This window comes from Elephas maximus, chromosome 19, assembly GCF_024166365.1.
Source record: "Elephas maximus indicus isolate mEleMax1 chromosome 19, mEleMax1 primary haplotype, whole genome shotgun sequence".
Taxonomy (NCBI): Eukaryota; Metazoa; Chordata; class Mammalia; order Proboscidea; family Elephantidae; genus Elephas; species Elephas maximus.
The window spans coordinates 36,217,362-36,235,569 of NC_064837.1; positions in this window are offsets into that span (position 1 = coordinate 36,217,362).

Here is an 18,208-nt window from a genome sequence, read left to right on the forward strand (position 1 = left end):
ATATTACGAATGTGCCTCACTCTGATGATGTGTTATGGATAAATCATTAAGGAGGCAGCTTGCTGCGGTGATGTATTGGTGTAATAGATCATCAGAATGAAGTCTTCTACAGACATACGGGCTGGCTCAAAGGGTGGTGTCATTCAGGAAAGAATTAGCCCAGCAGCAGATCGAGTTTAATTACAGGATAAAAGGTTCATGAATGATAGGCTGAAGTCTGAGGCACCAGCATTTTGAGTCTCGATGTAAAAATATAATTGGGCTTCCTGAGAGAATTTGTGATTATTTTCAAACAGCCTTCTGCTTTATCACAACAGCACAACTTGGCATGTGGCTGCAGGGGCGCCTTTTATCTGGGGGATCGCCAGGCGACTTTCCACATCTGAATTATTGCCCGCCTTTCACATTTGTAGGTCATGGAATGACTTAACAGAGATAAAATCCAGGAGGTCTGCCTTTCAGTCCTTCTGAATAATGTCCTGAGCAACTGGGCTGTTGGAATTGAATGATTTATTCCAATCATCAGTAACTAGGCGGTGGTTCTCCACTAGATCTGTGTGCATGGGAGGGAGGGGGAGCCATTGAGAGTGTGTCTGAGGATACCATCATCTTAAGGTGAATAATAATAATGATAATGTTGTTGTTGTTGTTATGTGCTAACAAGTTGATTCTGACTCATGGTGACCCCATGTGTGCAGAGCAGAACTGTGCTCCATAGGGTTTTCAAGGCTGTGAACTTTTAGAAGCAGATTGCCAGGCCATTCTTTGAGGTCCACCTGAGTGGGCTTGAACCGTCAACCTCTTGGCGTAGTGGAGTGCTTACATGTTTGCACCACCCAGGGACTCATAATAATAACAATAATAACGTGTATTGAACACTTAACAGATGCCAAATGTGCTAAAAGCTTTGTACACATTACCTGATTTAATCTATACGGCATCATATGAGATGGGCATTTTTATCATTCCCATTTTTCAGATGAGAAAACAAGCCAACAGCTGGCGTTATTGGCCAAGGCTGCACCTGTTCAGTAGCAGAGCTGGTGAACCTGCTGCCTTAGGAAATTCTTACACCTCCCCCCCACCCCCCGCCCCAGCTCACTTTCCTCTGAGAACCCTAAATCAACGTTTCTGCAAACTACTGACCTCAGTAAGTGCAATAAAAAAATGCGTTTGTGGAAAAATTGATTGTTTTGTTTTAAGACACACCAACTTCTGGTATTTTTTTTTTAAATAATTTTTATTGTGCTTTAAGTGAAAGTTTGCAAATCAAGTCAGTCTCTCACACAAAAACCCATATACACCTTGCTACACACACTCCCAATTACTCTCCCCCTAATGAGACAGCCTGCTCTCTCCCTCTACTCTCTCTTTTCGTGTCCTTTTCGCCAGCTTCTAACCCCCTCCACCCTCTCATCTTCCCTCCAGGCAGGAGATGCCAACATAGTCTCAAGTGTCCACCTGATCCAAGAAGCTCACTCCTCACCAGCATCCCTCTCCAACCCATTGTCCAGTCCAATCCATGTCTGAAGAGTTGGCTTTGGGAAGGTTCCTGTCCTGGGGCAACAGAAGGTCTGGGGGCCATGACCACCAGGGTCCTTCCAGTCTCAGTCAGACCATTAAGTCTGGTCTTATGAGAATTTGGGGTCTGCATCCCACTGCTCTCCTGGTCCCTCAGGGTTTCTCTATTGTGTTCCCTGTCAGGGCAGTCATCGGTTGTAGCCGGGCACCATCTAGTTCTTCTGGTCTCAGGATGATGTAGTTGCTGGTTCATGTGGCCCTTTCTGTTTCTTGGGCTCGTAATCACCTTGTGTCCTTGGTGTTCTTCATTCTCCTTTGATCCAAGTGGGTTGAGACCAATTGATGCATCTTAGATGGCTGCTTGCTAGCGCTTAAGATCCCAGACGCTACTCTTCAAAGTGGGATGCAACTTCTGGTATTTTTTAAGGCCTATTTTAGAGTCCCCAGTTTGGTCTAAATCGTTTGTTCCTTGAGAAGCTTATAGTCTGAGACTTCCTAGCAATGGCGGGCCAACCCTCCCAGTGGAGGCAAAAAGCTGCATTAAATATTTTTTGGAAATCTTCTTAAATAGTATTAAATTGGTGAAAAGATATAAGAAATGACCAGGTCAATAGGAAAGGAGAATAGGAACTGAGAGGTGAGTTAGCACAGAAGCAAATTTTGCATTTTCTGATCCTGGAATGGAGACTTTTCCTTGATGGCCTTGCAGCCTAGTGCAAAGAGAGGGCAGCAATCGAAACCAGGAGCCAGAACAAGGAAAGGAGATTAACAGATAACCCAGTAAAATGGGACCCCCCAAGACCTGTGCCCTCAGGGTGAGAATGAACGGCAAGTGGAGTAGTCTTCATGCAGAATTACAGCCCAGGTTCCAAATTACCCAGCTTGTCCAGGTCCAGGAAATCTCAAACCTTGGACTTGGTTCAAGGTGGTCCCAGACTGGTATGACCCTAGCACTTTACAGAAGCGAATGTTCTCTGGGCATAGGTACTTTTACACTAGACCTCATGTTATTCCTATGAATAATTTTTTTTTAAATAATTTTTATTGTGCTTTAAGTGAAAGTTTACAAATCAAGTCAGTCTGTCACATATAAGCTTATATACACCTTACTCCATACTCCCACTTACTCTCCCTCTAATGAGTCAGCCCGCTCCCTTCTTCCAGTCTCTCATTTCGTGACAATTTTGCCAGTTTCTAACCCTCTCTACCCTCCTATCTCCCCTCCAGACAGGAGATGCCAACATAGTCTCAAGTGTCCACCTGATACAAGTAGCTCACTCTTCGTCAGCATCTCTCTCCAACCCATTGTCCAGTCCCTTCCATGTCTGATGAGTTGTCTTGGGGAATGGTTCCTGTCCTGGGCCAACAGAAGGTTTGGGGACCATGACCACCGGGATTCCTCTAGTCTTAGACCATAAAGTCTGGTCACTCAGGTCAACTCTTTAGATCTGCTTTTGATGGTCAGGGTTCGTAGATTGTCATGTATGTGATCGATTCACTTGTTTTTCCGAGTCTTTGTTGCAAGAGGGATCCGAGGTAGCTTCTACCTAGTCAGCCATCTTGGCCCCGCCCCAGTCCTATGAATAATTTTTAAAATATTAGACGATGGTCAATGATAACCAGGCACACAAGGAAACTGGAATCCATGTAGGCATCAGTGAAAACAGACAATAGAAGCAGACCCATAAAGGCTTTAGACATTGAAACAAGCAGACTACAGAAAATAAATAACTTTGCTTTCTTATTATGTTTAAATAAATAAAAAATGAGCTTGAAGATACCTTCAGAGAATAGGAAACAACGAAAAGGAAGCTGTTATATGGTATGCAGTTACCTGTTCACTGTCTCCCTTCTCATTCCACTCCCCAACCGCCTCCAAAAAAAAAATTCTAGGCAGCAAAATATGAGATCTCCTTTGGTTCACTATTAGGGAGACTAGAAAAGACAGTGTTCTGTCCTTAATATGTTTATTTTCAACAAAGAAGACCAAACATAGTTTGAATTTCCTTTTGGCTTTAGCTTCTGATTTAAATTAAAAAATTACCATTTGAGGTTTATTAGAAATATGGGAGAAAGAAATGCCTTTAGACATTAAGTAAAATATCCTGAAAATAAATAACACAAAGAGATTGTACCCCCATCCTGTAAAACAAAAACAAAAAACTACAACCTCAAATATAAAAATCATCATAGAAAATATTAAATTTGATATGTAAGCATTAAAGTATGAAATGTAAGCAGTTATGATGTCTAGATGACATTGCTAGAGATCCTTAGGACATTGGAGCATAACATCATAGTTAAAAACATGGGTTCTACTTCAGGCGGGTTAGTTTGGAGGCTCCAACTCTGACACTCTTTTCTATCCTTGGGCAAATTCCTTAACTCTCAGACCCTCAATTTGCTTAACTGAAAAATGGGGATAATAATCTCACTGCACCTGCTTCAAGGGGTTGTAAGGATCAAAAAAGATCATGGATGTAAAGAGTTTAGCATTCTGCCAATGAACATGAAACTTGCCATTATGACATTTTAACTTCTTGGAACATCATGACTGCATCCAAGTCAAGTTGCCATTTACATTTTGCTTGTATTTAAATCTAGGAAGGCTTTATGTGAAGAGATTGATTCCCTGTGTGTAGCTATGATGAAAAGTTAATGAAACTTGGCTCCCAGGGACTGGCTCAGGGCTGCTCAGGCTTGGCCATTTTGAGTGAGCTTCATGATAAAGAAGCTACTTGTTCTGGCCTCTAAAATCAAGGCCATCTCCTTGTGAAGGGCAGAAATCCAGGTGAGTTAAGATTGATAATCCGGTACTGCAGAATTTATTAAAGATGTCCAGATTAAAAATTGGGTTGTCTGTCAATCAATCAGCCTGTTTTCCACATTTTTCTCTGTCACTTTACTAAAAATACTCCTGTACAACATTGAACCCCCCGTGGAGCTCATAAATGCTAATAACCCTTCCTCTTTCCTTTGGAAGGACAAGCTTTGTCTTGTTCTCTAGCAGAGGTTCCTGAATTTGTCCTTGTCTTGTTGAAGGATTTATTATTATTATTTTTAAGTTTTCCCGAGTCATATGATTTCAAGTGGGAAAGAAGGGCTCATGAATAGAAGTCACCAATGCAGTGTGATTATAGGCTGCATTGTCTTGCTTCTGGGCAATTCCCTTGGATCCTGGTGAGAGGTGACATGTTGAAAACAACCAACCTAAAGATCAACCAAGCTAAGGCTTAACTATTGATTGATAGATTTCTGTGTGAATATTGAGGTCCCTTGTGTCAAGGGACTGAGTGGGCAGCATTTGGGTTTCCCAATATCTTGGCCTGAACTTGGGGGATGTCTTAGATTGGGTTCCAGGAACTGACCCTGAGACAGAGAGTTTCATGCAGAACATGAATTAGGAATAGTCTTGGGTTATATACCAGCTGTGGTGGCGCAGTGGTTAAGAGCTTGGCTGCTAAACCTAAGGGTTGGTGATTGGAACCCACCACCTGCTCCGTGGGAGAAAGATGGGGCAGACTGCTTCTTTAAAGATTTACAGCCTTGGAAACCCTATGGGGCAGCTCTATTCTGTCCTATAGGGTCACTATGAGTTGGAATTGACTCACTGGCAGTGAGTTTGGTTTTTGGTTTGAAAGAGGGCACAGAAGGCAGGATTGGGTAGAGGGAGAAGCTGTCCCACAATGTGGTTGCCTCAGAGACCTCAGCTGAACCTCCAGGGAGCTCTGGAGCTGATATGGCTCTTCAGAGTTCCCCCAAGGTAAGAGGACTGGGACTTTGCATCCCCCCTTCAACCAGTCATTCATAGGCTGGGGGCCATTCCCTAGGAGGGGATAGATGTACCTTGGGTAAAGCAATTTCCAGTAAGGGCTGAAGCTCTTGAGTCATCTGCAGCTCATATTCTCAGCAGTTAGGGGAGGGGGTGTGCGGGCCTTGAAAAGGGGATCTGGGCAGATGGTATCCACTACAGACCACTCTTTGAGCTGCTCAGAATCACTCGCTTCTCTTGGTAAATTTGCTCCATCTCTAATAGCTTCTCCAGGATTTTGGTTGATCTTCTTTCCTGGGAAAACTGATAAGAGAAGAGTTAGTGGGACAAACTATAGCCCCTGGTGCTGCATTTGCTCTCAAAGGTCTAACTGATACTCATTAACCATCTCTCCACTACCTGTACTAGATTCTTCTTACCCTCAACTAGCATGTCTGCTGGTCTAAGTGGCTTGTTTGGTGGGGTGACCCAGACCCTCATTCCTGAGGGTTCTGGCCTTTTGACTCCCATGCCTTTTTCAAGCCTTGGTTGCTTGGTTGCTGTACTTGTCCATTTATCATCACAACTGGACACGGGAAAACCAAGAAATGCTACAGTGGGTCATCTGGGTACCAAACGTATTCTCCATGAGCCCACTGAGTATCAGCAGCCCCACTTCCTCCTCTTGGTCATGTTTGGAGACTCCTTTCCTTGACTGCAGGTCTGTTGGTCAAGTAACCCAAAATGACTGGGAAGCAGCTGAGGCTTAAAGTTCAATAAGGTTTTTACTGTGGCCCCTAGTGAAAATTTTTCTTTCACTGGGAACAAAGACCTCTAGAACTAGAGAGCCTAAAGTTGTGGGGATGGGGAGCTACAAATTCCCCAAGCAGGTCACTGGGAATTATGGTAAGTGGGGCCACTCCTGCTTCTACCCCTTGGTTCTCTGACCTATGTATTTTCCCTATTGGGGCCAGAACACCTATATTTGTTATTGATTTAGGGTATATTCTGTGTCCTGAAGGATGGTACCCCATTGTCAGAGGGTATTATCTCCAAGATGGTGGCTCAGCTGTGCCTTTCAGAGGCTGTTCCATTACTCTATCAGGTTGGTGGCTTCTGAGTGGTAAGGTATGTGACAGGATTAGCGGATCCCATGGTCATATGTCCCCTGCCACCTCCTTTACTGTAAAATGTACCTTAGGTTCAAGGAAAAGTTTTGGGGAATCCTATGTGAGTGGATTAAATTCTAAGTCGTCAGATAGTGATGCTGGTTGAGGTTCTGTGGGTAAGAATGACAAACTCATACCCAGAATATGTGTCAATCCCAGTCAGAATAAATCATTGTTGCTTCCATGAAAGGCACCCAATGTAATCAACTTGTCACCAAGTGGCTGGATGGTCTCCTTGAGAAATAGTGCCATATTGGGGGCTTAACTTTGTTCTCTGTGGCAGGCAGTAGGCAAGTCAGCCTTGGTGAGTTTAAGTCCATAATACTGGTCCATGGATAACTTCCATCCCTGCCACCATGGCTGATGCTCCATTCATTCATCCAATATACCAGCACTGGGGTAGCAGATGAGAGAGGCTGACTGATATCCACTGGCTAAGCCTGTTGGTCTAGTTGGTTGCTTAGTGCCTCTTCTATGGTAGTTGCTCTATGAAGGGCATTAACATGTGGCTCAAAGATCTTCACATTTTGTGCCCTCTCCCATAGATCCATCAGACTTTCTTATCCCCAGTCTTCAGATCTTTCTCCTTCCAGGTCTCCCATCAATGGCTACTGCCCATGAGTCTGAGTATATTCTTACCTCAGGCAACTTCTTTTTCCACATAAAGTGAATGATCAAGTGCAATGCCCAGGGCTCTGCTCATTAGGAAAATTCCCCCCTCAATGCTGTATTTCAGGGTCATCTCTGAGTGGGGTTGTAGTGCACATGAACAGTTCATTTTCTTTTATTCTATCCTACCTAATTTCTTACTAACTTCTTATTTTAAAACAGTTTAAGATTTACAGAATCATTGTGCAGATTGTAAAGAGAGTTCTTGTATACCCCACACAGTTTCTCCTATTATTAACATCTTACATTAGTATGGCACATTTGTCACAACTAATATACCAATATTGATACATTAACTGAAGTCCACACTTCATTCAGATTTTCTAAATTTTACCCCTAATGTCTTTTTTCTGTTCCAGGATCCTATCCAGGATACCATATTACATTTAGTCATCATGTCTCCTTAGGCTCTTCTTAGCTGTGGTAGTTGTTTTCGATGGCCTTGACGATTTTGAGGAGTACTTGTTAGGCAGTTTGTAGACTGTCCTTTTATTGGGTTTTATCTGATGTTTTTCTCCTGATTAGACTGGGGTTATGAGCTTTGGGAAAGAAGACTAAGTTGTGGGGAGTTGAAGTACCATTCTCATCATATATCAAGGATGCATACTATCAATGTGATTTATCACTGGTGATTTTAACCTTGAACACCTAGATTAAGGTAATGTTTGTCAAGATTCTCTACTATAAAGTTACTCTTTGTTTCTTTTTTTTCCTGTACTCTTTGGAAGAAAGTCACTATGTGCAACCCACAGTTAAGGAGTGGGGAGTTATTCTCCACCTCCTTAAAGACAAAGTATGTACATAAATTATTAGGAATTTTGCTGCATGGGAGACTTGTCTCTTCTCCCTCATTTATTTATTTATCAATCATTTATTTATATGAGTGTGGACCCACAGATATTTATTTTATACCTTGGGCTATAATCCAATACTTCTTTATTTTTATTTTATTTGTACATGGCACTATAAGATGCCTGCCTTTGTAACTTGGTGGATCTGACAGAACCCAGTGCATGATAGGCAGCTTCGATTGCCTGGTCACTTCATGTCACTTGGTCAGATGCTTCATCTCTACCAGGGCCCAGTAGCATTCTGGGAGTTGCTTTTCAATTGGTGTGTGTTTTTTGCTGCAGATGGCATGCCTTGGTTCAGAACCCTGTGTGAGTGTGTTGGGTGCCATCGAGTTGGTTTCAACTCATAGTGACCCTTTGTAAACAGAATGAAACACTGCCAGGTCCTGTGCCATCCTTACAATCGTTGCTGTGTTTGAGCCCATTGTTACAGCCACTGTGTCAATCCATCTTGTTGAGGGTCTTCCTTTTTTTTCACTGACCTTCTACTTTACCAAGCATGATGTCCTTCTCCAGGGACTGGTCCCTTCTAATAACATGTACAAAGTATGTGAGACAAAGTCTCACCATCCTCCCTTCCAAGGAGCATTCTGGCTGTACTTCTTCCAAGACAGATTTGTTCATTCTTCTGGCAGTCCATGGTATATTCAATATTCTTTGCCAGCACCATAATTCAAAGGCATCAATTCTTCTTCAGTCTTCCTTATTCGTTGTCTAGTTTCTGTATGCATATGAGGTGATTGAAAATACCATGGCTTGGGTCAAGTGCACCTTAGTCTTCAAGGTGACATCTTTGCTTTTTAACACTTTAAAGAAGTCTTTTGCAGCAGACTTGCCCAATGCAATATGTTGTTTCATTTCTTGACTGTTGCTTTCCGTAGGTGTTGATTGTGGATCCAAGTAAAATGAAATTCTTGACAACTTCAATCTTTTCTCTGTTTCTCATTGGTCCCGTTGCAAGGATTTTTGTTTTCTTTATGTTAAGGAGTAATACATACTGAAGGCTGTAGCCTTTGATCCTCATCAATAAGTGCTTCAAGTCCTCTTCGCTTTCAGCAAGGAACCGTTGGGTCATCTGCATATCACAGGTTGTTAAATGAGTCTTCCTCCAATCCTGATGCCCTGTTCTTTTTCATATAGTCTAGCTTCTCAGATTATTTGCTCAGCATAAAGACTGAATAAGTATGGTGAAAGGATACAACTCTGACGCACACCTTTCCTGATTTTAAACCATGCAGTATTTCCTTGTTCTATTCGAATGACTGCCTCTAGGTCTGTGTACAGGTTCTGGATGAGCACAGTTAAGTGTTCTGGAATTCCCATTCTTTGCAATGTTATCCATAATTTGTTGTGATCCACACAGTCAAATTCCTTTGCATAGTCAATTAAACACAGGTAAACATCTTTCTGGTATTGTCTGCTTTTAGCCAGGATCCATCTGACATCAGATATGATATCCCTCGTTCCAAGTCCTCTTCTGAATCTGGCATGAATTTCTGGCAGTTCCTATGGATGTACTGCTGCAACTGTTTTTGAATTATCTGCGGCATAATTTTACTTGGGTGTGATATTAATGACAGTTTTCAATAATTTCAGCATTCCCTTGGATCACCATTTTTTGGAATGGGCACAAATAAGGATTTCTTCCAGTCGGTTGGCCAGGTAGCTAGCTGTCTTCCAAATTTCTAGGCATAGATGAGTAAGCATCTCCAGTGCTGCATCCATTTGTTGAAATATCTCAGTTGGTATTCGGTCAACTCCTGGAGCTGTGTTTTCTGCCAATGTCTTCAGCGCAGCTTGGATTTTTTCCATCAGTACCATTGGTTCTTGATCATACACTACCTCCTGAAGTAGTTGAATGTCGACCAATTCTTTTTGGTACAGTGACTCTGTATTCCTTCCATTTTCTTTTGAGTTTCCTGTGTCATTCAATTTTTTGCCCATAGAATCCTTCAATATTGCAACTAAAGGCTTGAATTTTTTCTTCAGTTCTTTCAGCTGGAGAAATGCTGAGTGTGTTCTTCACTTTTGTTTTTCTAACTCCAGGTCTTTGCACATTTCATTATAATATTTTACCTTGTCTTCTCAAGCCACCCTTTGAAATCTTCTGTTCAGCTCTTTTACTTTATCATTTCTTCTGTTCACTTTAGCTACTCTAAGTTCAAGAGCAAGTTTCAGGGTTTTTTCTGACATCCATTTGGTCTTTTTTTTTTTTCTGTCTTTTTAATGAGATTTTGCTTTCTTCGTGTATGATGTCCTTGATGTCATCCCACAACTCATCAGGTTTTTGGCCATTAGTGTTCAATGCATCAAATGTACTTTTGAGATGGTCTCTAAATTCAAATGGGATGTACTCAAAGTTGTACTTTGGCTCTTGTGGACTTGTTTTAATTTTCTTCAGCTTCAACTTGAGCTTGCATATGAGCAATTGATGGTATGTTCTGCAGTCAGCCTCTGGCCTTGTTCTGACTGATAATATTGAGCTTCTCCTTCATCCCTTTCCACAGATGTAGTCTATTTGATTCCTGTGTATTCATTATAGACCCCAGGGGTCTATAATGTTTTTCTCTTATTGGAGCTTGCCATAAACTCCACATGGTGTCTTTTCGTACCACAGATACTTCTAGTTCTGTAGAGCCTGCTGGATCATCTAGTCCACGAGGCAGGGCTGCTTGCACAATAGTCTGAACCTGCTGCAGAGTTTTTTTCTGCTCTGGGTCCCACTCAAAGTTGACACTCTCCTGTGTTACCTAGTAAGTGGGTTAGAGTAATATTCCAAGTATATGACAAAGATGGCATTTCACATCAGTGAGTAAAGGATGGATTATTAAATAAATAGTGTAGGGAATTAATTGTGAATTTCAGAGAAAATTTAAATTTGGCCCTCTATCTGGTACTGTACCTCCCTTCCCCAAATCCAAGTGGATTGGGGATCTAAAAGAAAAAAAAAAAAAAAACTATAAAAATACTAGAAGAAAATATGAAGACTTTTGAGCATGGCATAAAATTCAGAATACAGCAGGAAAAGTCACAGTTCTGACTACAGAAAGCAAACAATGAGAACCACCTTGGTATAGTAAAAAATACCACAAGCTTAAAATAAAGAATGGAAGAAAAGGTTTTAAACATGTATACTAGACAAAGGGCTAATATGCATTATATACAAAAAGCTGCTACAAATCAGTAAAAAGAGGGAAATATGGAAAAATGAGCAAGGGTAATGAACTGGCAATTTCCAGAAGGAGAAATGCATGTGGCATATAAAACATGAAAAGAAGTTCAATTTCAGCAGCAAGTAAAACAATGTAAATCAAAGCAAAACAAAGTGAGATATATCTTCCCTATGAAAACAGACAAAAATTAAACAGATTAATAGTACTCAGTGTTTGGAAGGATACAGATAAAAAGCCATACCTAGCTGATAAAATGGTAAATTGCTATAACATTTTTGAGGAAGATTTTGGAAATATCAATCAAATTTAAATACATTTTGCACTTTGACCCAGAGATTCCACTTTTAGGAACTTATCTTACAGACACTCTCCTTCAAGAGAAAAGAGATGTATGTAAATATGTTTACTTAGCATTGTTTGTTATAGAAAAACACTACAAACAACCCACCAGTGTAGGGAGGTTTGGTAAATGATGGAATAGCCATACAATGGAAAACTACTAGAAAGAACAGAGTTGGTCTGTGGTGTCCAGACATGGAGCAATGTCCACAGCAAGCTATTAGTTTAAAAAAAAGCCAGTTCCAGGATAGCATATAAAGCATGATCCCATTTCAAATGTTTTTTAAAAAGTAAAACTGTCTTTAAAAATTTAAACTGTTATTGTAGAAAATTTTCTACACCTTAGCAAGGCTGTAGTGGTAGTAGCTGCTTTCCAAGCTTCAAGATGCCTTCCAAGGACGAGAAGAAGACAGATGCAGGAAACTCAGCCAAGGAATACAAACACCAGTGAACAAATCTTGGGGGTAGGCCAAAAAGAAGAAGTGGTCCAAAGGCAACGTTCAGGATAATTTCTTATCTAACAAAGCCACACATGACAAACTGTACAGAAGTTCCCAACTATAATCCCAGCTGTCATCCTTTAGAGACTAAAGATTTGCGGTTCCCTGGCCAGGATAGTCCTTCAGGAGCTGCTTAGTAAAGGATTTATCAAGCTGGTTCCCAAACACAGAACTCAAGTAATTTATACCAGAAACACCAAACATGTTTAGTAAAGATTCTAAAGGGAGGAAAAGAGAGGCAGCAATTATACTTTTTTTTTCCCTTCTATCTCTATAGAATTTCCTTCTAAACTTTAAGAAAGCAAACAAAATTGTTATTATTTTTTTTTAACCCACTGCATATCTTTCATGGAATGACTCAGGGTTAATACATTAATAAAGATACTAAGAATTTAATACATAATCAGTATTTACTATTATCAGAATATCGATTTTAGGTCAAATTTTTGGTAGTTGAATTCTCTTTTACCTGCTGCATGCACATTATAGAGCTGTCCTTGTTAGGTCCCTTGGGTTGATTTTGACTCATAGTGACTCCATGAGACAGAGTAGAGCTGCGCCATAGGATTTTCTAGGCTGTAATCTTTATGGGAGCATATTGCCAGGTCTTTCTTCTACAGAATGGCTGGGTGGGTTCAAACTGCCAACCTTTTGGTTAGCAGCCAAGCGCTGTTGTGCCACCAGGGCTCCTTACATGATAGAGAAACTCTTATAAAATCAACAAATACATTTATGACCATTTTATAGGATTGAAGTAGTTCAGTTGCAAAACTCCCAGAGGAAGAATTTGGCCTACCTTGGGTCAGCCATTCACTCCTGGCCCAATCAGCTATAACTGGGAGGGTAGGGTTATGTAAATTAAGCATCAAGACAAGGGTTCACATCTGTGGATGGGGAGCAGGTCGCAGAGTGTGGATGGGCAGACATTTCAAACATTATCTTCTACCAAGATATTTCTTTCCTTCATGTTGATTGACCTAATTGCCTAGTGCAGCCAACAGGAAGAACATACGGAAGCATAGAGAATAGGGCTTTGTTTATCCATTCATCTGTTGAAGGGTATCTTGGTTGCTTCCAATGTTTGGCAATTATAAATAAAGCCTCGATAAACATTTGCATGCAGGTTTTTATGTGGGCATATATTTTCAGCTCATTTGGGTAAATACCTATGGGAACAATTCCTGGGTCCTATGGTTTGCCTGTGTTTAACTTTGTAAGAAACTGCCAGACTGTCTTCCAAAGAGGCTATACCATTTTGCATTCCCACCAGCAACGAATGAGAGTTCCTGCTGCTCCACATCCTACCCAGCATTTGACTTTGTCAGTGTTTTGGATTTTAACCATTCTGATAGGTGTGTGGAGCCCTGGTAACATCATGGTTAAGAGCTCAGCTGCTAACCAAAAGGTCTGCAGTTCAAATCTACCAGCTGCTCCTTGAAAACCTTATTTGGGGCACTTCTGCTCTGTCCTATAGGGTAAGTATGAGTCACAATTGACTCTAATGCAATTTTTTTTTTTTTTTAAATAGGTTTGCAGGGGTATCTCATTGTTGTTTTAATTTGCAATTCCCTAAAGACATGATGTTGAACATCTTTTCATATGCTGATTTGCCATCTGTATGTCTTCTTTGGTGAGGAAGAGGCTTTGCAGACAGATAATCTGGGTTTGAATTGCACCTGCCCACTAAATAACTGTGACGATGAGCCGGTCTTTCACCTCTGAGGCTGGCTCCTCACTTTAGTTAGGGGTTGTGAGGAGAAAATAGATAAAGGGTGAAGAGTACAGACTACATGCCTGTCACGTAGTAGGCTTTCAGCTCCTCTTTGTCTTGAGTGTGAGCCTGGGCTTCTCATCCAAGGCGTGCTCCGAGAACATTCCTAGGGAGCCTATTCCTGCAGGAAGCCATTGCCAAAGCCCTCCTCCTTTGCCTTCCCAGCTCTGTTGATGGTGCCAGGCACATATCCAGCCCCCAATGCACTGTATTCATAACCAGGGGCGCCTCAACTCTTCCCCTTGACCTTGGAGTTCAGCCTCTTGCGCGTTTCCTCACAAGCCTTGCCTTCCGGCTTGGGCCCATCTTCCCTTACCACAAGCCTCTCCACAAACCCACTCGGATGTGCACTAATGCCATTATCTTCCTGAAATTAAAATCAAGCCTCAACCTATAATGTTTCACAGAGAGGGAATTGGGGTTATATATTCCTGCGTCAAGCGGTATTCTATTTCAGTCATAGCATTTAATTATGATTGGTATGTTAGTGCCCACTGGAGCATAACAAATTGTCATTATGTTATTCTGCTGAGTCTAATTTAATTGGCAAGTTGTCACAAAAGCAATTATCCATCATTTATTTTGTTGCCATAACCACATCCAGAAGAGCACCTGCTGTCTGTGAGGAGAAATGTGCCCCAGTCTCTCAGCCCTGGATCCAGGCCACTTATCTGACACAAAGACATCGCTTCCCCTTCTGATTTAAAAATATGTTCCTTATTTCCTGCTGCTGTCTCATGAATCCCCCGGTGGGGGGGCAGGGGGTGGGAGCCTCCAACTGCCAAAGGAAATTCATGGGCTGGGACATTGCCGGGGCCCACTGGGAGCCCAATGGTGTGAGCTGCTCTGTCAAACGGTGGGTAGGAGGCAGCGGGAGGAAGCAGACCCCTTGCAGTGTCTGGGACCTGACTGGGTCAGGCTTTGCTCTCTCGGCTTGTTCAGCTGCCACTTCAGCGATGGACTTATAAATATTTGTGACTCTTTTTTCCTGAGGCACATCCAGTGCTTGCTCTCTGGGAAGGGGGACTGTTTGGCCACTTCACAGAAGCAGAACTTGAGGCACAGGGAGCTTAAGACCCAAAGTCACAAGGGAAGTCTGAGGAAGAGCCAGGACTATAATTAAGATCTCCAAAGTCCAAAGGCTTTTTCCATTCTGTGGATCAAGCGTTGGCGGGCAAAACCAAGGTACCTTTAGATCCAACGGTGTCCCAGACTGTGCCTCTGGGTGCAGCAGGACATTTCTCTGCCCTTGTAAGGGCTAAAATCCATTGCCCCTATTTCACATGGACGTATCGGTGATAGGCACTGTGGGATGGAGGTTGAAGAGAAAAAAGGGAGATGGAAGAGCCACCAGACTGCCCACCCACCTTACAGAGTCTGAGACAGGGACTGTCTACTCTCCCAGGAGCCTCTGATTCCAGACTCTTTGGGAGGCCCTGTTGGCCTCACCCCTGTCCAGCCGCCTCCCTATGCTTGAACAGCAACCTCCACACCCAAGCACAATTGGACCTTTGTGAGTGAGAAAGCAGAGGTGACCAAAGTTGTCACATGATTTTTATTTCCCTGAACTGGGAAGATAGTCTAAGGGAAAGATGAAGCTGGTCTACCTGCAGGTCAGTCTCTGTCTTGTGGGTGGGAAGCAGGTGGAAAAATCACTGATCTTGTTCTTGCTTCCGTGATGCTTTTATTAGCACAGTCAACAAAGGACTCATTAAAAACAAAAACAAAACCAAAAATACCACCATTACTTTGCAAAGGGGAGAAAAAAGAACCGGGGCTTTAAATAAGCCAGCTTTTCCCTCTGGGCCAGTCAGCTACAATTCCCAGGCTACCTATTTGGGGACACTGGAAAATTACCAGCTTCCTGAACACAGGCAGATCCTCTCTTGCAACTCTTAAAAAAATATCTCTCATTGCAATTGCTGGCTAAAAATAAAGTAGGAAAGTATCAGGTTCCTCCCTTGTGGATCAGCAGTGTCCCTAAGGAGCACTTCCCATGGCTGCGGAGAAGTCGTTCTTCCTTCCATAAAGGCCATCACGGCAAAGTGCTCAGAATCTCTGCTCATTGTAGGAGGCCCCACTAGTATCTCAGGGGCCAGACCATATTCGGATTATGCTGGAGCAGGAAAAGGTTTAATGTGCAAGGGGGGTGGTGTGTCCTGCTGGGCCCAGTTATGGATGAGGGTGGTGCTCTCTTAGATCACACATGGGTGTGTAATTTAATGCAAAATCTTTGGAAAGTTAGTTAGCTAAATGGGTCGAATCACTATATCCATCATCTTTAACCCAGGAATTTCACTTAGCATAAGTGCAAAGACAGAGAGTCTCCAAGGCCACCCTCACTCTGACATCAGTTGCAAAGTTTGGGGATCCTTAAAACCACCCTCAGGTTTGGTAATTCCCTAGAAGCACTCACAGAACTCATTGAAAGTTGTTATACTCATGGTTATGGTTTATTACAGCAAAAGGATAGATTAAAATCAGCCAAGGGAAAAGAAGCATGGGGCAGAATTCAGGAGCATTCCACATGCAGAGCTTCCAGTGTATCCTCTTCCAGTGGAGTCATGGGCAGCAACGAATTCTTCCAGTAAAGTTGTGTGACAATACGCGTGGAGTATTGCCAACCAGGGAAGCTCACCTGAGCCTGGTGTCCAGAATTTTTATTGGAGCTTAGTCACGTAGACATGGCTGACCACTTGTGTGGCTGACCTTCATTTCCAGTCCTTCTGAAGGTCGAGCTAATACCCTGTGGCCCAAATCCCTCACCATAAATCATGTTGTTAGGATAGCCTATCTGGTATGGCCCAGTGTCCTCAGGAAAATGAAGACACTCTTCTCAGGCAGGATATTCCAAAGGTTTAGAGATTACCTCCCAGGAGCTGAGGGCAAAGGACAGCTCTTTTTTGAGGCAGGGCTAATTCTTTACTGCTCAAAAAGGAAATGACTTCAAATACAGAAAAAATTTGCTCTGGTGTTATTTCTCATAGCAAAAATGAAGTCTGCACTGAGGACCAAATCGACTTAAAAAATATGGCTCTATATACATGGATGTTGATAAAGAGGGTCTGGTTTTTGTTTTCTTGGAGGGATGTTGAGACATGAGAGTGCTTCATGTAATTTCAGTAGGTAAGCATTTACTGAGCCAGGTTATGTGTGTGTGTAAATACAGATGAGACATTGTCCCGGCTGTATTACATTCCTATGGCTGCCATAACAAATTACTGCAAACTTTAATGGCCTAAACAATACAAATTTATTATCTTACCATTCTCTACCGTAATACAGAATTTTGAGTCCAAAATGGGTCTCACTGGACTAAAACCAAGGTGTCTGCTGGGCTGCATTCTTTTCTGGAGGCTCTACACAAGAATCCATTTCCTTGTTTATTCCAGCTTCTAGTGCCCACCTGGAAACCCTCGTGGTGTAGTGGTTAAGTGCTATGGCACCTAACTGAAAGGTCAGCAGTTCAAATCCAACAGGCGCTCCTTGGAAACTCTATGGGGGCAGTTCTACTCTGTCCTATTGGGTTGCTGTAAGTTGGAATTGACTTGACCGCAACAGGTTTGGTTTGTTTGCTCTTTTTTAACGCCCACCTACATTCCTTGCTTAACTCACGGCTCCTTTCCTCCATCTTCAAAGCCAGTAATAGAGGAACAAATCCTTCACATCATTCTGACCTTCTTCCAGAGTCACATAGCCTCCTGACTCTTGACTTCTGTCTCCCTGTTCCACTTTTAAGGACCTGTGATTAAATTAGACCCACCCAGATAATCCTGGATAATTTCCCCATTTTAAGGTCAACTGTTCAGCAACTTTATTTCCATCTACAACCTTAATTCTCCTTTGCCACATAGTGTAACATGTTCAGGGATCCAGGGATTAGGATGTAGACTTTTTTGGGGTGGAGACGGGCATTATTCTGCCTACCACACTACCACCCATGAGCTCAGAATTTACTGAGAGAGATATATGAACGCATCTTTAGAGTACATGGTGCACTGCCGTAATCAGCCAACAAGATCTAGGGAACAGCCTGCATATTTATACTTAAAACAGAAATTCCTCCCCAGGAGGCTAGATACTGTCCAACTTGGTTTTCTACAAACTTTCCACTCTGGTCACTTTAGCTTCTTCATTGTTCCATGATTGTCACCTGCTCTCAGTCTCCCACACCTTTGCCCATGGCTGGCCTTACCTTACTGCCCTTGCTTCTTCTTACTCACTACTCAAGTCCCACTCACCTCTCAAGATTTGGATCAAGTCCCACTCCTCCATGACCCTTCCCTGTCTCCCCTTACCCTCAACCCAGGGCTTGCTTTGCTCTGAACTTCTAATGCATTTATGTTCTCTACTACATAATATTCCACTTAAGTGTAATTGCTCTTATGTGCTATTGTCTCAATTTTAGCTTTTTAGTCTCAGCTGGTTTTTAAATACCCTGGGATCAGGGACCACGTGTTATAA